The following is a 24394-nucleotide window of genomic DNA, read 5'->3' on the forward strand; positions in this document are numbered from 1 at the left end:
TCAGGTAGTACAGTTTATTTTACACAACCCCTTGGGTATACACTTTCATAACCTTTAGCAACAAAGTCATAGGTTGTATAGATTATATTTTCAAAATAATATAATTATTCTGTCCTGAAAGCTTTTAAAAATTGTGTTCTTTTTATTTTATTTCATCTACACATCAAGTCGCACAATAATAATACGTTCACCCCTCTTCTAATTTATTTTTGCATTGTTAATATTTCTATCAATGATAATAGTCAGTCGATTGTTTTTCTGAACTTTCATATGTTTTCACCCTTTTCCGATTAAGTTGACTAAATGTGAAGCTTTTTGCTAATTAATAGTAATATTAAGTGTGATTATTTTTCTTGAAGTGACGGCACATTAAAAATAGTTTGTAAATAAGAACGTCTAGAACAATGATATTATATTATCAGTTGATCAGGACATCGATTGATTTTAAAGTCGTCACACTTTTGGTCAAAAATAAATTGCGCCCATAATATTATTTAAGGTTTTTGGTGTTATTACTGTAGTACTGAGTGTTTTCCGAAAAAAATAACCTTAAAAGTTTCAATAAACCTTAGTAAAATCTTACATTTTTTACGAGGGAATTTCAACTGCTAGATTATTTAAAAATTCGGGGTGCCAGTATTTTCGAAAAAAGCCTATTTGTAAGTATGGCGGATTCGATGCAGGGCCGCTGGATTCGAACCCGGGACCTTACAATGATGAGCGCCGTGTCAACGCCTAAACCGACTCCCCAAATTTTTAAAATTCTGGTTTTGATTTCAATAAAGAAAAAGAAATGTAACACTGTAACATTCTTTAATCAGAAACTCTAGTAAATAAAAAATTGTCGAATTGAAATCCAAATTAAAATTTAAGGTGGACATTGAAAATCAATCGTATGTTGTCTTTTGGGTTCAATGTTAACGTTTATTAAAAATAATATATTTTTTTTATAATTTTTAGTACAAGAGGGGAGAAAATACCCATTAGTATTACTCCAATGTTAATAAAATATTGTCTGTTTAATTGATACTTGTGCCATTATCACTTTCACTATCCTCACCTTCCTAGGAGATCTCGCGGCTATTGTCTCTTCAGTTGGCGGGGAGGGTTTGAGGGGGGTTCGTCGGGATGCAATGTTTCTGATGTGCTGATTTACGGTAGTTAGGAGGTTTTTACGAAATTTACGGTAACGGATTTCATCTTGAACGAAAGGGATATGTAACTCTGTGTGTAGTTAAGTTCGATACATAAAATGGAGCAAATAGTATTTCTCATAGTATTAAGAACTGGGCAGTTTGAATGCGGTGGGCGTTGGAATGTTTGGCTGAACCCCACACTTCCATTCCTTAAGTACATACCGGCTTAACTATGGTGTTGTAAAGCAGCCTTTTATTTTTGACAGGTAAATTAAAACCTCCTATGAAAAATGGCTAAAAGGAGGGAAAATTCAAAAGGTGAGATTGAGATGGGATGTTGATGTCCGAGTGGATCGTAGTCACCATAGCTCAAGTGGTAGAGCGGCGGCGAATTTCGCGGAAGGTCGTGGGTTCGAATCCCGCTTGTGACGCTGACTTTTTTATCTCAACCAATACCTTAAATACACATTTATTAATTGTAAATTAGAAGGTGTGTCAAGAAGTTGTGCAAGACCTCTATATCCTGTCATAACCTTCTGACGTTTATCGACGTACAGTCCAAGGTTCCATACCTTGTCCGTAGATGGAGGGGAGTATTACTTAAGATAACAGGGAGGGGGATCTTTTTACGTAGAGTGAAGGTAATGGGGGGTGGATTTGTTCGTGTTAAATGTTGTCCTTTTCTTTTTACACCAAGACTCTAGTAGTGTGAGGTGTTGTTAAAAGTTTGGGCTGGAAATGACAAGGTCGGAGTTGCTAGAGAGAATTGCTGTATCGTCTGCAAATGTGAATGTGGTGGTTTAGGGATGTGATGGCATATCATCTGTGAACGCCTGGTATAATGTGGGAGCCAGAATGCTACCCTGAGGAACACTTCGTTGAACTGGAAGAATCGGTCAGTAAGGTAACTGTGCAGTATGAGATAGTAGGTGGATGGAAGGATGGCCTTAAGCATGAACATCAAGCCCGGGTGCCAAACTCAATCGAAAGCTTAAAAATATTATAAATCACCATGATATCTCACGGGCGCTGAGCCGCAGTACCATAATGTGAACGATATGGCAATAAATTAAATTAAACTTGAAATCCGGTTTTGTTTGAGAAAGAAATCCCGCGAAAGCACGGATAGGCAGTAACGGTATGACACATAACTTCCGTTTTATGACCCGCGATGTCTCATGTTACGACCATCATCATTATTAATAGCCAATTTGATTTTTGCATACAGCTCACTAGGCTGAAACACGGTTTTTATTTGCCGAAGGCAAAATTTGAATGCTATTCAGTCTTATTGAGTGACTAATATTGGTCAAAACTAATTTTTTAATTTGTGAAATTTAGTATCAATATACGTGTTTTAAAACGAATCACCTTACACTTACAAAACACATACACACACGCACAATACGTAACGAATACCATATACATCCTCTTCTGTGCGTACTTCTCATCTATCTAAGTCAGGGGTGCTCAAACTTGAACTGCTGGCGATCTACCTCAATATTTTTAGACTACTTACGATCGACTCTGAGAGGCTGCAAGTGTGTGTGATGCAGGGTTGTCGTACATACACGATACACCCTACCTACCTTAGGGTGTACCGTAGCATATATAGATATTAGCTTTCTGCACAATATAGGTACATTATTTTAGTCAAGGTTTGGGTTAGGTTTAGTTAGGTTCTTCTCTACAATATCAATGAAAAAACTCATAGTTATTCAAAATTGCGAGTTTATTGGTTGTTACAAAACAAAAGAGTTACATATGGTGTTAAACTTAACTAAGGAGTGGCTTTGGATGTTGAAGCGTGGCACTGCATGTCCTCAGCATACTTTTCATAAGATGGTACGTAACCACTGANATTCCTGCAGGCACAACATTTATATCGGCGTGAACGAAAGTCTCGAATGTTCCCGTCAAACGCGCCGCCCGAAACTAGACTGTACTGTCTCTCGTTGTTTCTAGACTAGACTGTACTGTCTACTAGTCTAGAAACAACGCGGCTTTTCTTTGACAAGTGCCGCGCGTTCCTTTGATAAAGCCACCTTTTGCCGCAAGCAGTGTTATTTTATTACGTAATACATTTTTGTAGTTTAGTTACCTACCTACTTATTAAAAAATTTTTTCTTCTCGAGATCTACTCAAAAAGCACTCGCGATCGACTGGTCGATCGCGATCGACCGTTTGAGCACCCCTGATCTAAGTCATATGATTGTTTTCTAAAGATAAAACAATCTACACAAACAACCAAATGATGAAAATGTCATGAATAGATATAAATTGAAAATCTTACGGTATGAAATTTTATTAAAATAATGTCGTTAAGGGAGAAATCCCCAGAGGTGAACAAACGAATTTCATATAAAATTGGACAGATTCACCACTAACGATGGCGAGAAATTACTATAGAATAGTTAGTAGCTTACTAAAGAAACAAGAACTGCAGGTTATGAAGACCAAATCAGGAATGGCAGAATTGCAGTCATCGTGTATTTAATATTTGAACACCTCATGAAAGTCCAAGTCAATATTGATCACTGATTTTTCTATCTAATGTAAAAAAACATTCAACCAATTATAACAGTAAAAAAGAATCTTTACGAAAGAGGCCTTGGATGTCTGCACGCTTGTAATATTCATGTAAAGCCTTTATGAAAGCCGAAGTCATTCAGAATTCCCTCGGAGGAGCGCCCGCTCATACAGTATATATAACTCGATCATGGGCCGCCTCCATTAGTTTTGATAAATTGCTCTCGCTCAAACCAGTTTAGCGCATAGCGGTGTTAACTACTGTAACGAACAGAAACAAGATCAAGATCCGCGTAATAAAATTATATTCAAGTCGATGTAATGGTAATCCTCAATTTTACCCTAGCTGCTTCTCAACAGCATAACAATATGTTGATTCAATTAGAAATATATATTGCCATTTTGTGCTTACATGCCTTTAAAATTGATTTACTTCACAATTCCGTTATTTATCATGTTGTAAACATTCATATTATTTCATTCATAAGATATCGTAGAGTATAGCATCGGCCTTCATGATAAATAGTAAAGTAAAAGGATCAGCGATGAAGCCATGCAGATGAAAGAACTTGTTTTTCTGCTGTCGATCTTTAGGCTGTATTTGACGCTTTCCACAGAACATTATTTAATTGCGATCAATGTTTCATTACAGATTACATATATAAAAATTATAATGATAATTCAACCACTTATTTGAAAAACTATTTTAAAACTTTACAATCAGTCCGGCCATGTGGTCGTAATAGAAGGAGAGATAACAACATCTATCTCACACAACAATGATGCCAATGGCTTACAAAATGTCTTAAAGTAATTTTCAGAGATATATCAACGCTAAAAATTTCACATATAACAATTACCATTTATAAATAATGACAATAAATAAATGAATTACTAATAAACAAATAAATAAAAACAAATAATTAAAAAACAATACAACAAAACAACCAACAATGACAATTTTAGTTAAGAATAGAACTATAAATAATACTCAAGTTTGAGATATCTTTTCTCAAATTACAAGCTTTATTGTCTGCTTTTATGTAGACCATTTATTTAATTAAACTCCTCCCGAAGTTATGTTCCTTATCAACAATCTCCGTTTTCTCAAAATCAAATTTATGTTTGAGTTTATGACAATGCTGGAAAAGAGCTGTTACGTGTTTAACTCTGTCCCTACAATCATATTCATGTTGTCTACATCTGTCCTCGAATAACAGTTTGGTTTGTCCATAATACACCCTTTCACAGCCCATGCAAGGCAATTTGTAGACATTACTACATAGTTCAGTGGGTACTGGGGACTTCAATTTTGAAAATACATGGTTTCTAAGATTGTTCTTGTACATTCAATTAATTAAGGTTTTTAGTTGAGATAAAAAAGTAAGTGTCACAAGCGGGACTCGAACCCACGACCTTCGGCTTCATATGCCGCTACTCTACCACTTGAGCTATGGTGGCTTCGATCCCCTCAAGCACTAACTTCTCATCTCAACCCCACCTTTTGAATTTTCCCTCCTTTTTGCCATTTTTTTCAAATGTCGTGTAATCTATTTGATTCTCGGTGACAAATGAATTGGCCACGGAGAGCAGTAGTGAAGTATACTTCATTTTCACTCATTAAATTCACTAGTTTTCGTGTTCCGCTTGACCAATTAATATCATTCAATTAATTTTTAGTTTTTAGTTGAGATAAATTCAAAAGGTAGGGTTGAGATGAGAAGTTAGTGCCCGAGGGGATCGAAGTCACGATAGCTCAAGTGGTAGAGTAGCGCGTATCAAGCCGAAGGTCGTGGGTTTGAATCTCGCTCTTGACACTGACTTTTCTATCTCAACTTGAAACCTTAATTAATTTAATGATATTAATTGGTCAAGCGGACCACGAAAACTATGGAATTGTTCTTATATTTGAATACAAATTTAAAATTAAAATTATATTCTATTCCTCACAAAATTTAACAATTTATTTTAAATTTCTTTAACATAGGTAATTGTTTTGTATATCTTAATGTATGGTCCACTATTCCTATCACGTACATTTGTATTGTAGTTAAACATTAGAATTCTATCATTTAATAATTTTTTGACCACAGGTACAGGATAATCATTATAGACTAGAATTATTATCACAGTCTTTTTACAATCAGTAAGAATATCAGAGCTCAGTTTGAACACTTTGTCAATTAAATTATAAGCGACATTAATTTTTAACTTTTGACTGATTGTAAAGTTTTTTTAAATAGTTTTTCAAATGTGTTGTTGAATTATCATTATAATTTTTATATTTGTAATCTGTAATGAAACATTGATCGTAATTAAATAGAGTCCTGAGGAAGGCGTCAAATAAAGCCGAAAGCTCGACAGGAGAAAAAAAGTTGGATTTTTCACCTGCATGGCTTCATCCCTAATCTCTCTACTTTACCATTCGTAAAATGTTCTAAATTTTACTTCTAAAAGCTAAGCTGTTAAATTATGAATTTCTCATTGATACCTGGGTGGTGATTGGTAGATTGGTCGTTTTAATTTATTCTTTAAACCTTTTCTGAAACCGTCTACATTTTTCTTTTTAAAATAATATTCGATATTCTTTTTTTCTTACGATTTATAAAAATACAAAAAAACGAATTAATCAGCTCATATAAAATGTTAAAACAAGTTTACTTATAGTTAATACGATTATTTTAAACGTTTTCGTTTCTGGGGCTGATCATTCTATCTGGAGGCTGGCCTCTTTACTTACTACTTTTCTTCAAACTACGTTTCTTCAAGAGTCATTTGTACTTTCACCCCCAACCCCTTCAAGCCTGACGTATTCATATCGCGATGTGCCGCGAGCGTGGGGAGGAGAGAAAGAACCGACTTCAGACCCTCGTCAACTCTCACCCCATCCTTCAAATGTCTTATTCCGTTCTGGTTATTTTTCCCCCTCAGACGGACAACCATAATGACTCGGAAACGGGCGTTTTCTGCTGGAGGGGAGGAGGATTTTTTCCCCTGAAAGATGGAGTATAATGAGGCTCCGAATATTAAGCGGTCCCTTGTTAGCCCACGTTAATACGGCTTAAGGTAAAATTTATGACCTCAGCAAAACTACGTGTGTAACAAAATGTATGTATATACATATTTTACGTGAAGATAGATTATGCCGATTTCTTTTCTTTTTTTTTCTCAAATGCTATGAAATTGCTCTTCCATTTTTTCTCTCACTATTTTTTCTTCTTTCTTTTTCCCAATTTTCTACTTGCTTGCAGGCTATTAAATGTAGGAAGCCATAGGCATATTTTATATACCTTACGTTAGTTTTTATTTCCGAATTGTATTATATTTTATGTGATTGTGTGAATGTGTGTGTGCATTAAAAAAAGACAGAGGGAGCAGGATGGAGGGGGAGATAGAGCGAGAGAAAGAGAATGAGAGAGTGAGAGAGAGAGAGAGAGAGAGAGAGAGTGAATGAGCGAGTTAGGGTGATGACTAGAAGCTTAGAAAAATAAATAAAATATAATAAGTTGTCCATTGTTGTACAGATTGCTAAAAGCTTTCATCATATCAAGGTATGCATTTTTTAATTACAGATTTTATTAACCTATTTTTTAAATATTACTGTACAATGAAGTTCAGTCTGGAAAATATACAGTTTCAATTGTCGCGTTTATATAAAAATTAACATTATAAAATGAATTCACACTAAAATAAGTGTGTGGTGGTTAGTGACCGTCAATCGATAATTATTCAGATATCGTGAGATGCGGTCTGGTGTGATGTAGGTTTCAGAAAAACATTTTCTTTATCGTGCCAACGTTTCGATTTTTATTGAGATCATTTTCAGGTCATGGGATTTATAAACATTGCTTACATTTAAAAAATACATGTAGCATGTGGAAAAAAGTGAATTTATACAATGCAAAATATATTTTTTATATTCACTCAAAGTGTTTGTCTTCGGTGTAATTGTGCCATTCTTGCGTGTCGTGTTGAGAGTGCCAGTGAGATATTGCTGTTTTTCTGAAACCTACATCTCACAAGACCGCATCTCACGATTTCTGAATAATTACTAAAATAAATAATTTGTCATGATATGACATTTGGCAGTACTGCAAAACTGTTGTCTCTACGCTTCATCAATTCATATAACTTTTCCACAAATATTAAAGGCAATGTATGTTTTAAAAAAGGTAGCAATTAAACTAATAAATTGTATAGGGCAGGCATTTCCAATGGATTAATCAGCTTTGGTGGATTAGTGCGACCTACATCGGTCCATTAATAAGTATTTGTAAACCCCTCAATACCACACTATTGTACAATTTTCAGTATATGTGAAGTCGACAGTTACGTTTAAAAGTATTGTGGCAGTGTAAGCTATTAACAGCTATATTTTTGACCTATTAAAATAGTTAGTGTGAAATTAATTAATTCAATAGCAAACGGGAAATATTTTAAAAAATGCTCATATCCGTTCTTGATTTGGAATTAATAAATGCAAACATTAATGCATGAAAATCAGATGGTCTAGTATCATAACCATCTTTTAAGAATTACTAGCTATAACATTATGTTCACATGAGATCATTAAAGAACAATTCAAGCAACATAAATAATACTACAATTAATTAAGGTTTTTAGTTGAGATAAAAAGTCAATGGCACGAGCGGGATTCGAACCCACGACCTTCGGCTAGATACGCCGCTGCTCTACTAACCGAGCCATCGTGACCCTGATCCGCTCGGACATCAACTCCCCATCTCAACCCCACCTCATGAGTCCTCCCTCCTTTTGCCATTTTTCATCTCAACTAAAAACCTTAATTAATTGTAATGATTTAATCGGTCAAGCGGGCCACGAAATTAGTGAATATAAATAATACTATTGGTTAACCAGGCATGTTTAAAAGCTCGTCAAGCATACCAGATCAACTCTAAAGTAATTTAGAACTCCTTAAATACAGGTAACACAACTATTAATTTAACGCTACGGTAGGTGGCACGTCATGAGGGAATTTCAGGTAACGAAGCAGGAGACACCCGAGCTCAAGAAAGAGAGTAAAAAAAACAATCTTGAGCCACATTAATGCCTAGAATCTTTTGGTTACTAGGAAATAAAACAAATTGTGGGAACACACGTGCATGAAGCAAGACAAAAACTCCTTTCGGAAAGGGGCAAATCTTCCTCAACACAAAATTAAATAAAAATCCTAACAAATATTAACAACATTATGAATGTCAACTATGTCTAGAAAAAGTTATAGTACAACAGATCATACCCAAAGAAAAATCTATGAATAAAGACATAAATGAGTAATTACCAAACCCCGAACACAATAGACGGAAATTCAAGTTAAAAAAATGAACAACCACTACGAGTAGAAAAATAAATTTAACGCAGATTGTATGTTTGCTTTTCTTGATAATAATTTTTGACAATGTATGTTAATCCTTATTAATAGCAAAAATCAACCATAATTACTGTTTTATATATACGTAATATATCTCTTAGATATATTACTTGTTAATAATGTCTATTCAATTGATGGACATAATAATTACAAGGCTGCCTTTGTCCAAACACACTGTGTAAGCTATTTACAGCTATAACTTTTGGCCTATATAAATAGTTACTGTGGAATAATTGCATAATACAGAAACAATGTTTATAAATCCCAGGCCCTGAAGATGATCTAATAAAGATCGAAACGTTGGCACGATAAAGAAAATGTTTTTCTGAAACCTACATCACACTAGACCACATCTCACGATATCCCAATAATTATTAACTAACGGTCAGTAAACACCATATATAATACAGAAAGTTAGGATAATATATTTACAACGTTAGCTGGGTTTTGTAAGAAGGAATTCTGAATGTATAACATTTTTATGTTACATTATTTAGTTTAAGTAATTTACTTAGGAGGAAAATTCATTCTCTAGAGATTGGAGGCAGAACTATCCGCCTTCCTCAAAATTGATTCTATACCTATGGTTAATTGCTGAATGCCTGCTCTAAATTCAACTGGTGGCTTAGTGTGATGTTCGCTTTTTAAATTTAGTGTTTCAGACTTTTAAGCAAAACATTTTCAAATAGTTTGGAGATTAGTGGAAGCCGTGAGGTGGGTCGGTATGATGAAACTTCGCATTGTGGTTAAGCTTGTTTTGCTATCATAGTAATCTCAGGAACTTTCGAGATATTTGGGATACACATAAATCTTAGCTATTTCCATCGGTGTGGAACGTTTAATAATTTTTTTCATCGTAGGAATTGTGTAAAAGACGATTTGAGTATAAAATTGAGAGCTGTTCTGATTGATATATGACGTGGACTGCGTATGGTATGATTTGTAAAAAAATGTTTATCATGTAATTAAATTATCATGTAATATAAGACTATTTAAATTATATTGCTTCTTTTGTCTTGTCTTATAAGTTATTGTTTACTAAATAAGTTAAGATATTGTGAAATTTCATATTTTCATTTTTTCACGTTTTCATTTTTTGTGAAATGCTATTTATTCATATCCAAATAAAAAATTTAAAAATTATCCAAAGTTAGTTTTTGTCATTTAATTGTTTTTGTTTTCTTTACAACAATGTAAAACGTTTGTTTTTTTCCTGTAAGCGATGCTTAAATAAATTAAATAATTCTTTTCTATATTCTATTTTAACGTCCAACACTTTTTCGGTGCTTCTGTTTTAATCTGGTGTATAAAAATAGCAAACTCTTGTATATAACACAATAATAAAAAATAAAAATAAAACTCTATATGTAATTGTAAACAAGGCAAACAAGAACATTTAAAAAAATGTTAAATAAAAAAAAAATATAAAATACTTTATATTTAACAATTCAAATTGTAACGTTAAACTGTTATAGAAATCTTAGAAAAAGTTTTAATTTACCATCCCGTTATTTTAATACAATTATTCCCAAATAATCCAACATAAAAATCATTAAAATTTACCTCAAGGCAAAACTATCTTCACCAATTTCAATCAAACTTCGTTACAATAAAATAAATATTTTGTATAACATTTTACGGCATTGATTACTTTGACAGTACGTCAGTTGAACATTTGCACAGAAAAACAAATAATAAAATGGTTACTTTCAAGTTAAGCTTAGTGATTGAACTTAAAAAAATAGATAAATTTATTAATTTAAATTTATTAATTAAAAATTATAAATATATATTTGTATATGTTATAACTTCTCTAAAAGTTTTGTTATTTATTTAATATTTAAATCGATAAATTATTTGTTATTTGTGAATATTAATGATAATACTCGTGTTATAGTCTACACTGCATACTCTGAAACCATCTATCTATTAGAAAAATCTTTTTTTTATAACGTTATACATACATAATACTACGTCTCGCATGGCGGTCACGTCTAACTAATGTTCTTCCCTTTCTATCTACAAACCTCCAAAGGCATGCACAAAAATTAAATAACCCAAGAACCCCGTATTTTTACGAAGCTAAGAGGTCTACTTAGTGCTGAAAGAGGGAAAGCGCAAGCATTTTGTTACGCTGACGCCCGGCCTACAAAGAGAGCCGAGTTTAAAAGCAGCCTGCGATTACATTATATATTATTATATTTTGAATACCTTATCAAAAAATAAGGTGTTTTTTTTTTATTAAGGGCTGGGTTCCACTCACGTCGCTAAAAGTTGAACGCGGTGTATGTAATACAACGCAGGATGTTTAAAAAAAAATTCCCTTTTAAAGTTTAAAACCACAGCACGATGAGAATACATATCCATCCGAACTCTCACACTGTTATTTCAAAAACCTTCGAATTTTCCCTCTGTTTGGAATATACAAATTTAAACAGTACTTCTAAATGTATCAAGAATCATATAAGGTGATAAAGCTGAGATGTTTCAAATAAAAGTACCCTATCGGTAAGGGGGATCACATCGAAATCGAAAATAAGATGAAACCGTTTTAGATGGAGGTCTTAGGAATCGGAAAGTCGTTATGCAGATTATATAACCTTTTTTTTTATATTGGGCCCTTTTAGAGTCTCCCCCTCTTTCTGCCTAAAACTGTTGTAAAACTCTGTAGGTAAGCCCTTAAACCTTCTTTTGATCGTGTCTTTAAATTTACTCAATAAAACAATCAATTTGCCAATTCCATTCACAAGCAACCTTCTCAAGTTATTTATACTCTTTGGATACACATTATTGAGAATGTGCAGCCTGGACACATTGAGGACTTAAGAAAAATAATATAATTTAATTATTATTTGGATATCGTGAGATGCGGTCTGGTGTGATGTAGGCTTTAGAAAAACATTTTCTTTATCGTGCCAACGTTTCGATCTTTATTGAGATCATCTTCAGGGCCTGGGATTTATAAACATTATTTAAATTATACTAATACATGTAGGATATGAAAAAATTAATTTATACAATGCTTAAAATATTACTCAATCAAAGTATTTGTACTCGCTCAAAGTGTTTTTTTTTCTGTGTAGATGTGTCATTATTGTGTGTCGTGTTGACACTGCCAGAGAGATATTGATGTTTTATTTATATACGTTTGATTTTGAACAGGTGGAGAGGGAAGTAGTGATAGAAATCCATTCTTATATGAGGAGTGGGCTTCTTTGAGGTGAAAGGAGACGACAATGGGAAAAAAATGGGTAATGGTTCAGCCTGATTATCCTTTCCGGTAATATAGATGGTGATAATTAGGGAAAGAATAACCAAATTGTGTAAGAGTGTGTGAGGAATTTAATGATTGTTTTATACGTTACATTATATGTTTTGTGTCATGTGATGATGATATATGTATGTTATTGATATTGAATTTGGAAATAAATATGATTAAAATGGATTTTTTACAACAACCCCTGAAGCAGTTCAAGTGACAATGAGTATTGTTTGCATCCAGATGAGTTTTGTCTATTGATGCAGGTATATTTCTAAAAACGATGGTTAGATATTATTTGTATCAAATTGATTTTCTTGTTTTCCTAATTATTTACGAACATCGTTGAGAATTTTACGCTTATTCGTAAATACAAAAAAAAATTTTTCTTTCAATTGAAACATTACTAATAGGTGAGTAATATGTAATTATATTGATAAGAGGTACGTTCAATTTTTATTTTTTTAACATTTTTTTCTAGTGAAAAATTGTTGTAAATTTTTTGTAGGTTTTTTTTTTCACTTCGTGCATCATGTAATGCGTGTATTTGTAATTTTTTTGGTTTTGCCCTTTGTTAATGTTTTTCGTCAATTTGGTAGACTATTTTTCTGAAAAATTACTTTTCAAAAATGCCCACAAGAAGGTAGGCCCTTTTGAAAATCCAAATTTCTATCGGCCTATTATTTTTTTATCTACACTTGCCAAAATTCTAAGAAACCTCCTACTTCAATGAATTGACCCATAATTGAAATTGCTAAAATTAAACTCTATCCATTTTGAATTCCGCTTTTTTCACTCAAAAAGTCAAGAAATGTTGCTGACAATATCGCTTCCCTTGAACAACTTGAACAAAAGCAGCATTGCTAGGGTATCTTTCTTGTTTTGGATTAGAAATTCAATCTAGTCTGGCACTCGGGCTTTCCTTGTAAAACATCTTCCTCCATACGTATTATCTCATATTAAAAACATACCTTACTGACTTTGCATTTTGCAACGGTTTCGCTCAGAGAACTACATTTGCACATAAGTTACGCAAAACGGCGGATGTTCCTCAAGGATGCATTTTTGGCCCATTTCATTTTTCAATATACACGATAGTCCTACACACGTTAACAATTCAATGCATACATTCGCTGATATTGTAGCGATTGTATTGATGTGATTACCAGTCTTGAATAGCAATCGTATTTAAATACTCAGTTCGTTCATGAGGAATCAGAAACTATTTCTGACAATTTACTGTATTAACAAATATAAAACCTTCTTAAAATGGTAAAAATTTCTGCTTCTAGCATAAACGTTTTAGGAGTTTAGCTTAAAATGGAGGAGAGATATACTACCCGTTCAATATAGGATACAATTTGATTACCTTGTCAGTGTAGTTCATTGTTGTAGTTTTCATTGTTGAATGGGATTATTTTTAGTCTGTGTATCATGAGTGTCATAGTGCTGAAATTTTGTGTCGATGTGAATGGTTGGATTGTGCGTTTATGATGTCGGTTGCAGTAGGTTTTCTGTACATTCGGACGTCGATTTTATTATAGATTTTGGTTAGTGTTATGTCCAAGAAGTTGGTGCTGTAGTTGTTTTCGGTTTCTATGGTGAATTGTCTAATGCGACAATGTTTCTCTGTAAGGCAAGCAAAGTATACCGAAGTTTAGGACATCAGGAAAATCGTTTATAAAGAGAGAGAGATTCTAAATGTTGTATTTTATGTTTCTCATCACATTAGCATTCAAATCCCATTTTGTATATGACCTAATCAAAACCCTCCATTAAAAAATCATCCATCATTTGGCGTGCTCAATAATCTCCTAGTTCCACAAATATTTTTTTTAAATCCCTAAGACGATTAAAGCAAACGGGCCTAGAGTTATTTTCAGCCAAAAATAATTATAACGTTACAGTGTAAATGGGTGTTATTCTAACATTGACTAAATCAAACGTCTTAATTAACGTCATAATCAAATATTTACTTAAGTCGATACAAAATTGTGTTGATCTATAATAAAAAATAGTTACTGTTGTTTCAAACGAAAGAAGCATGACTTCATAAATTTATATTATTTATGATATCAATATTATTACTATACAATGAATAATACACTGCAGGCAAAAAGTTGAAATATACCTAAACAGCAGTTATTGTCGAAATGTTAAATTGAACATTAGGCATTTGTGAATGAATCTGTTGAGTTGGTTGTTTGGATTGTTCAATAATTAAGTTGAATAAAATCCTGCTGATTGCACTGTTAAAAGCTTTTTTAATTTATAAGTTTTTTTACTTTTTTTAAACGTTATTAAGCTGTACATAGTCATAGTAGTTTTTTTCTAAATAAAGTTATTTCATTATTTTCAACTTATTTTAATGCAATCAATTAAAGTATTTAGTTGAGATAAAAAGTCAATGGCAAGAGCGGGATTCGAACCCACGATCTTCGGCTAGATACGCCGCTGCTCTACCACTTGAGCTATCGTGACCTCGATCCACTCAGACACCAACTTCCTATCTCCACCCCACTTTTTGAGTTGTCCTTCCTTTTTGCCATTTTCAAAATTCAAAAGGTGGGGTTGTGATGGGAAGTTAGTGTCCGATTGGATCGAGGTCACGATAGCTCAAGTGGTAGAGCAACAGCGTATCTAGCCGAAGATCGTGGGTTCGAATCCCGCTCGTGCCATTGACTTTTTTATCTCAACTGAAAACCTTAATTAATTGTAATATAATAATTGGTCAAGCGGACCCCAAAATTAGTGAATTTAATCTGTTTTAATGTTTTATGCAAAATGATGCACATTTAGAATAATTTCATATTAACATTAAAAATTTCAAATTCATGTGAATTGCTTAGAATTTTTAATATTCTAGTTATTTCTGTGCCTATAATTAGTTTCAGATTATAAAAAGGGATGTGGAAAGAGAGTGGAATGAAAGCCCGGAGAATTTTTCCAGACCCACCGTCAAATTATCAAGCTCGATGGGGTATGTAGTTGTTATCTTCTTAATTATAATTATAAGTTTGTGAAGGAAAAGGGGACTTGGGTTTGTTCAATTTAAGTTTGGCCCTATTGCACGAGCAGTTTAGAAAACACAAACTACCTTGACTTTTTTGATGGGGGATGGCGGAGGAACAGATTCGATGGAAAATAGACGAACTGTACTAACTACCATGGCTCTTCTAACGCAGCCCCTTTTCAACCGACGAACCCCTTCGGACGTCCCTGTTCCTACAATTAAAAGTTATCCGCAACAGGAACGGTAGCCAACCAAAACGCCAAAGTACTTTTGGGGGACATAGCGAGACCAACCTGCTGCCAAAGGCATTTAACCCAGACGATAATGGTGGGGGCGAAAAAGTTTTAATTGAAGCATGTTTCAACTAGGGGCTTATCTATTTCGAATTTCCCCCCGCAAATTGTAACCACATCATTTTCAAATGGATTGATGGCAGATTGTATTACACACATTTACAATACTAAAGAAACAACAAATCATTGTATATTGTTTTATAACGATCTACCAGAAGGAATTAATATGTGCTGTTTAGTGACCTTACTTGATGATTACTCGGATGAGATGCGGTCTGGTGTGACGTAGGTTTTAGAAAAACATTTTCTTTGTCGGGCCAACGTTTCAATCTTTATTGAGATCATCTTCAGGGCCTGGGATTGATAAACATTGGTTAAATTTTACAAATACATGTAGGATGTGAAAAAAATTAATTTATACAATGCTAAAAAATTTAGATTAAAAAAAAATTATACAATACTAGAAAATTTTAGATTCAATCAAAGTATTTATACTCACAAAAATTTGTAGCATAGTATAAAACAATTTTTTTTAATCTAAAATTTTTTAGCATTGGATAAATTAATTTTTTGATTCTAAAATTTTGTAGCATTGTATAATTTTTTTTTCACTATTTGTAACATCTAAACAATACCAACAGATCCCAGGCCCAGAAGATGATCTCAATAATGGTAGAAACTTTGGCACAATAAAGAAGGAATTAATGTTGCACAATAAATTCTATTTTAAAGTTTTATCATATCATATATTATTTCTTTATATTATATACATATACTGTTATTGTTATTATAATTATCCAAATCATTCAGTATAATGGGAAAATTTTCCGTGTGTATTTTTGTTTTTTTAAATAAAGTTGCAGCTGTACGTACAACTCATGACTATAATCTTCTCTTAACTGTTTATTAACTCGGTTAAATGCTCATTTTGCCCGTTCCGTGTTAACCTGATCCCAACTCCATTATCATATTGTATGATGAGGGATCAAAATGAAATTGCCGCACATGTAGCAATGGGTATTTTCCGTTAACCACGGATCCACGCATAGGAGATATGTGAGGAGACCTAAGTTTAAATTAACTGGCGGCAAACATCGTCATGTGATAGCAGTAAACATAATCATTTTCCCAAACAGTGTATAAGAGTATTAAGGATGGCTTTGGGGGATCCTAGAAGGAGCGGAAAGAAGGACTCGCGATGAGGATGTAACAAACGGACCTTGCTGCATATTGAGCAAGATTACCCTCCGTTTTCAGGTTTCAGATGCCGTTAATATGTTTCGAAGAAAAAACCCCCGAAAAGTACGGCGGAGACGTAATTTTTAGAAAATATCCCTGACCGAACGAAAAACTCCAGCCCTGGAATTGAATTGTACTTAATTTCCAGGGCGGAACGCCTTTGTTTATTTATTGTGCCTGTAATAAATTTGAAGAAAATACTAACTATGGTGTGGCGGTTGTGCGGGGGGAACCGGAAATTTGCGATGCCGGATCACGGAGGCATGAGGAAAACCCTCGAGGGGGCCCAAGCTATATCCTGGCTGGGGGAGGAATACGTACACACAGACACTGGGAGAACAGTATAAATACATTTTTACTTTTTATCTCTCCCCAGAGCCTTAGGTCCACTCAGTCAGTGATATATTTCCCACCACCCTCAGAAAGCTTTAAAAATAATAATATGCGAAAACATAGCTCCTTTTGTTGAATGAACTTCTTGTTTATTCATAGCATGTTCAATGTTACTTAACATCTCTCCTTAAAACCAAGAAAAAATGTTTTAATAATATACATACAATATAAAGAGTACAGTACTTTATAATAGCTGTTTTGCTGTTACAAGATTTACCAACTAACATCACTTCCATTGCTTTAATAACAAATTTTATATTTTACGCATCGTTCAGTTTCGTGTGTCTTAGAAAAAATTACATCGACTTATTATTATTTATTATATTACGTCCAATTTAGAAATGATACTTTATGTTTCCGTACCTTTCTACTAAGAAGCCACAAACCTCATTCGCTGCAAATATTTTAGAAAATAAAAATAAGTTATCAAAAACAATTTATTTGCTGTTATACGTTTTACCTTCCTGGTGAGTATTTGCGCTAAATCTATTCTTTGTGGGAAAATGACAAGAAATATTCACAAATCATTAGAAGCCATCATAGCCATTAGCATATGATTTAAATAATGAAACCCACCCGAAGAAAGCTTTGGAAACGAATGGGGTCTAACATTCATCATGCAGGTATCATTAATAATAGATAGTAAAATGGTTGAGCCAAAAAATTGAACGATTGATCGTAGTTAAACTTCAATTTGATAAATACCCAATTTTTAGTGACTATTTGGAGACTAATGGAGAGGCGATCTGGTCTAACATTCATAATTCATAACAATTATTTCGTCAAAAAATTTTGAAAAAGAAAGGAAAAGAAAAAGGAACAGAGAGATAGAATAGAATAGATAGATGCTGGGAAAGGGAGACACGGGCAGAGAGAGATAGAGAAAAAGAAAAAAGGGTAGGTAGTAAAAAAGAGTAAAAACAGAGAAATTGACAAACTAACAAACAAGAAACACATTAAAAATGAAAGAGAGAGAGAGGGGGATAAGACGTAAAAGACGAAGAACACTAACAACATACATGTACTGTATATTTGTACATAACACAAAAAAGTCCAAAAACCACAAATAAACAAAAAAGGAATTGGTTTTGAGAGAAAGAGAGGGAGAAGTCAGAATAAAAGAGAAAGAGAGAGTGAGAGAGAGAGAAAGAGGGAGAGAGAGAGAGAGAGAGAGAGAGAGAGAGAGAGTTGTAGGGCTGAGACGTAAAAAACAAAGAACGTGAATAACGTATATGAATTGTACGTACATTTTACACATGTATACAACCCAAAAAAGTGGACAAAACTACAAATAAGCAAAAAATTAAGTTGGATTTGAGAGAGAGAGAAAGAAAGGGAGATTACACAGATAATCTTGGATTTCAGAAAGGGAAAGAGAAAGAAAAAGAGAAACAGACATAGAGTGAGAGATAGAAGATAGATAAATATATAGATAGATAGATAGATATGAAGAAAAAATGAGGATAAAAACAGAGACATAGCAAAATAGAGAAAGAAACAACACGTAATAAAGAAAACACATATTCATATTCCTAAATCAACACCACCAATTAACACAAACAAATAAACACGCGCGTTCTCACTAATTTTACTAAACAACCCACAATTGTTAAAAACACGTACATAAAAACCAACAAGGATGTAAATGTATGTAAATAATCAACCGGTCCTTAAAAAATCATACGAAAATGAAAAAACCTTTAACAAACAGACTAATACCCACACCAATTCACTCACGAAAAGAAACAAATAAACCATGTGAGAAAAACGTTCAAATAAAACACACTATTTGATAAATACTATCTCTTAGAGTTCTAAATCGTGAAAAGGGTCCTGTTTGTTTTTAGAACATTTATATAGTACGTTTAGTTTGCAATAAACTTGGGTGTACACCCTTAAGCAAATTCTTTTAAGTGTTCTTTCAAATAAAATTCCTATAAAACGATACTTTGCTGCTACAGTAAAAGGTATTGATCAGCAATGTTTTACTTTGTTGCTGGGGCACATTGTAGAGTTTGGTGCAAAATTACTTCTAGGTCATCAAATTCGTAGTAGGTGTATTTAATATTCTATGACTTTCTTTTTACTAACTATCCGATGATGAACTAACTATCATCATGATGAAATGATGAACGGATAAATCGCCTTTGAATATTGCGGAATCGACAAGTTGTTTTATTGCTGACCAGGCATGTTATTTTCCGGTGCACCGCTCGCCCTGATGTGTTGATTTTTCACAATCAAATCCGAAATTCGAGCGGTATTCTTTTCCATAAACTATGACAGCCTAGGAGATAACTTGATGTACTTATATATCCATGTAACAAAAATGGCTTCTTTTATCCCATTCCCATAGATGTTTGTTTGAAAGGAATATTCTGAACAGCTCAATTAATACAATACACTCACCAAATTTCTTTCTTTTGTTAAAATATTGTTTCCTAATATCGGCTAATTATGGTTACCTTTGGTTAAAAAATCAATGTTTTAGCGATCAAATGAAAATTTTATATTAGTGAAAACTGTCTAATAATTAAATATATCTCTTTGCAGCTGTTAGTAGGGGCAACTTTTAATGTAAGCGCCATTTCTATGAGTATTATTAATAATTAGGGTTAACATGGAGGTTCATTATTTTAATTTCTAAACAGTTTAGACACTAAAACCTACCAATAAGTAAAATAGGATTTTACTATGCTGTAATCAAAACGTTTTAATTTTTCTTCTGGCTAGAAAGAATATCATCAATTAACAATTGCTGTTCTATCAACAAGAAAACAATTATAAAAATACCTATGAAATTGTGAATTTTGAAATATCTTAATACAGATGTCTTTTCGCCTGGCTAAATCTGAAACAAATCACTTTTAATTTTAAATATGAGGCCAATGAGAAAAAAAATTAGTCCCTTTGTCTTCCAGCATTTCAAATTTTTTTATGACGTTCAAAGTTCAATCAATTATTACAAAGCTTGGTATATACAGTCTTTAACTAAAACATGCTGGAGGATGAGACCAATAAAAAAGAAAAAGTCTTAGTTCCGTCGTCAGATTTCGCCTAATAAATTTTCTTCATCATGACTTCGAAACTTTAATTAATCATTACAAAGGCTGGCAAATATGAACAATATAATTTACAGGATGTCCCATTAACACACGTTAATAATTCCAGAGGTTTCAAATATGCCAAAATGTCTAAAAGTCCCTACAGTCCGAAGTCTGATTCTCAATTGTATTCGAGATCCAACTTTTCACGCCTATATACCATAAAATCAGTTGTACGTCATAAAGATTTATTCCTTTTTGAAACTCTTGCGGATTTTTTTGCAGCCTTAACGAACAAAACAGAAAATCTCGTAGGAGTTGAACTTTTACGACTTTCAAAAGTTTTTGTCTTAAGATTAAGAAAGATTTTCTTGGTCCTATATACACTGACATATACAGGGTCAGTTTAAGCTTCAAAAAATATTAACGAAATTGAATCTTAAATTAGTTAAATATTAAATTAAATCTTCAAAATATTCTTTTTCTTGAAGAATGTAAACTTCAACCAGAAAGAGTTTACTGCTGTCAAGCTGTTTTTCTTTCTTATGGTCATTTTTGCACTAATAAGCCTTTTTATGATTACTTTGGATTACTTCCATTATTTGTAATATAAGTTTTCAAGACCCTAATCATCTAGCTTTTAACCTTTGGTTAAAAAATCAATGTTTTAGCGATCAAATGAAAATTTTATATTAGTGAAAACTGTCTAATAATTAAATATATCTCTTTGCAGCTGTTAGTAGGGGCAACTTTTAATGTAAGCGCCATTTCTATGAGTATTTATAGAACAAACATAAATATTAGCCAATAACTTTGGGAACCCAAAAGGTTTATCTTCTAAGTCTCGTGTATTTTGTTGCTTGAGGGTACAATAAAATAAAAAAATAAAAATAATGGAGATTAACATGCCCTGTGCTTTGGTGTAGTTATATTTATATTAGGATTAACATTTATGCAACCCTAGGAGTCTTAACGGAATAAATTTGTGAAAAGTTGAAGTAATATGAAAAGTGAAATATCCCGAATACAAATGGTACTCAGACAGTGCACAATAGGAACTTTTCAGTCAAAGTCGACTTGTCTGATATCCTCTGGAAATATAGATGTTTGTTCACGGAGAAACCTAATACTGAAACACGCTCAATTACAATACCAATAAGAAAGAAAGAAAAACATATTTCTTTCGTCAAGCATCCCAATTTCAATGGCCTGATAAAGTGAATGCATTTTTTGCATTTTTTTATCAGTACTTCAAAAAATAATAAAAATAGGTAAGAAATATACTCATCTAATCTGCGTAAAAAATGAATAGAGATATTTGTAATTTTAATTAAATTAACCGACATATTCTATTTAACTGTATAAAACAAAATAAAAAAATACAAGCCAAAAAATAAAAATTAGTTAATCCTCATTTTTAACAACGTCTTTACCCAAGAATAGAAAACGTGAAGTTTATTTATTTTGTAAACCAACAACTTTTCTCGTTTTTTCTCCATTTTAATCCAGTTGTTTCTCTTTAACCATAGAAACTCATCATCTTGAACCAGAAGTTCGTAATATTATTTTGAGAATGGATTTAATAATCTGGATGGGTATAAAAACAAAACTCCACAAAGTCCAAGTTTCCGTGGTTAAAAATTTATTCCAATTTTTTGCAGTATATTGCACGTTACGGGCTCAATGTCCCATCATCAAAACTAAAAATAGAGAGATTTTTTATTTTATAATTATCAGTTAGAAAGAACATATATCCATGATTTTAATTTTTTTTTAATATAAAATGTTTTATAAATACCTGGACTATGCCAATAGTATATTTATATTCTTCTACCCTCATTGTTGTTGTGGGGATGTCGTCAATTTGTTTTAAAAAACTATAAGCAACATATATTCTTTTATTTTTATTATTGTCACCCTATTGTGACCAGATATATATATATATACATATTTTTTTTATATCTATGCACCTACCTCCAGTCGTTATCCTCCCCTCTCCGCGTGGGTAACTATCCACTATTATAGATGGTGATAGTTTAATTTGCTTTTTTAAATCGCAGCTTGTTAAAACGTGAGGCCGAATTAAGGAAAAAACAGGTAACTACCTTCACAAGCCTGTCCAATTATATCGGTTGTGGCGGCAAAACTACTGAAAACGGAGATATTCTCCTTTCATCCTGAAAGCGCTCCACTTGTTATGACGTCACGATCGGGGAAGGTCGGATTCGACTGGGGTTTACATTTAGTATGTTAGCATATAGAACTACATTTTTCATATCTGATTTTTGGTTCATTATTTTATTTTGGTTTTTTCAAATGTACAAGGTTTCCAAAATTTCACGCTTCTTCAGATTTATTTTTTGTCTAATATCTTTGGATGTACAAGGTCTACCATATGTTGGTTATGTTTAACATGGGAAGCTAGAGCGGTTTTATCATTTTTATATTTAATGTCATTGGAGTGATTTAGTATTCTGTTACCAAGATGTTTGGTTTGTCCAATATATGTTTTATCACAATCTTTACATGCAATTTCATATATTATATTGTTTTTATATTTTAGATCTAATTCATCCTTAATTGGTGGGGAGGTGTGTCAAATTTTATTTTTGGCGACATAACCCATTTAGATGTTATTTACCCCATAAGTTTTTACAGTTTTATTTATCATTTCGGATAAACCTTTGATATAAGTGAATGATGAGTAATATTTTATAGTATTGGCATTTTTATCTGATGGTTTTTTATCTGGTGAGTTTTTTCTTCACTTTTATCTTTTTTTAAACTATTTATTACATTATACCAAGTTATTATTATAACTTATATAGTTATTTAATATATATAGTTATAGTTATTACTTTAACTATTTTAGGGGGGTATGCATTCATTTGGGCAATATTGAGGGTTTTATGTTTTATAACAGGTCAGAATTTTTTGTCAGATAATTTCAAGGCTCTGTATATTAAATTACTAATGACATTTTTCTTTTGTTGGTATGGATGGTTAGAATGGAAGTTCAATAACCGACATGAAAATGACGGTTTGGTATACCAACAAAATTTAAGAGTTTTACCTTACCTAATTACGGATACATCCAAGAAATTAATTTTATTATTATCTTCAATTTCAACATTAAATTCAAGTTTTTTATGAAAGTTATTTAGCCCAGTTAGGAAAGCCTCTAAATCCTCTTTATCGATGATACATAGTATATCATCTATATATTTAAATAATATTTTTGGGAGGATATTTGTGTCTTTTATTGTTTTGTTTATTAAGTGGTTTATAAGTATTCCACTTAAATTTACCGATAGATATCCACCCATAGCAGTACGATCGAGTTGTCTATAGTATTTCTCATTATACATAAAATATTGTTTATTACACATTTTTAGGCCTTCTAGAAACAACGTCTTATTCTTAATTGGCGTTCAATTTGATCCCATCTATCATTTATGATTTTGTATACATTTATCAACGGGATGTTAGGAAACATAGCTTTTATGTCAAAAGAAAACATTACCAGGGAGTCATCCATCTTGACATTAAGTAGTTTTTCTTTCAGTTCAAAACTATTTTTAATGACAAACGGGTTATAATTGTTTATATGGTCCAACGATTTATTAAGAAATTTGCTAAGTTTTTTCAAAGGGGATCCTATATTAGATACAATATTCCTTAATGGTTTATCTTTTTTGTGTAATTTGACTAAGCCGTAAGTTCTCGGGGGAATCCCATTATGGCAAGTGAGTTTTGTTTTTTCTACAGGGGAAATATATTTCTGTTTGACTAGTTTGTCTAAATATTTGTGGTATACTTTGATTATTTCTTTTGTAGGATCACTCTGATTGGTCTATACTGTTTGTTGTTTTCTATAATCTCATCCATTTGTGCTAAGTATTTTTTTTTAGTAATTACCGTTTTATTTGTTTTATCAGCTGTTAGGATGATAATGTTTTTGTGTTCTATTAAAAATTGTCTAGTGTGTACCAAATATATTTTATGATTAAGAGTATTATTATGTTTAAAGTTTTTGTTTTTGTTATGAAAAGTGGTAAAAAGTTATTAATAATATTGTTTCTAACAATATTAATAT

The 24394-nt window shown here is 32.4% G+C and overlaps 1 long non-coding RNA gene and 1 other non-coding gene across 3 annotated transcripts in view; both read right to left on the reverse strand.

Annotated features, from left to right (window-relative positions):
* Nucleotides 1-24394, reverse strand: part of LOC112127579 — a 94120-nt gene that overhangs the window by 63666 nt on the left and 6060 nt on the right. The gene's annotated exons all lie outside the window — the stretch shown is intronic.
* Trnah-aug lies at nt 5054-5126 on the reverse strand. Its single transcript has one exon. It is a non-coding gene; the product is annotated as a tRNA-His (tRNA).

Source organism: Cimex lectularius, unplaced genomic scaffold, assembly GCF_000648675.2.
Source record: "Cimex lectularius strain Harlan isolate CLEC.00 unplaced genomic scaffold, Clec_2.1 scaffold246, whole genome shotgun sequence".
Taxonomy (NCBI): Eukaryota; Metazoa; Arthropoda; class Insecta; order Hemiptera; family Cimicidae; genus Cimex; species Cimex lectularius.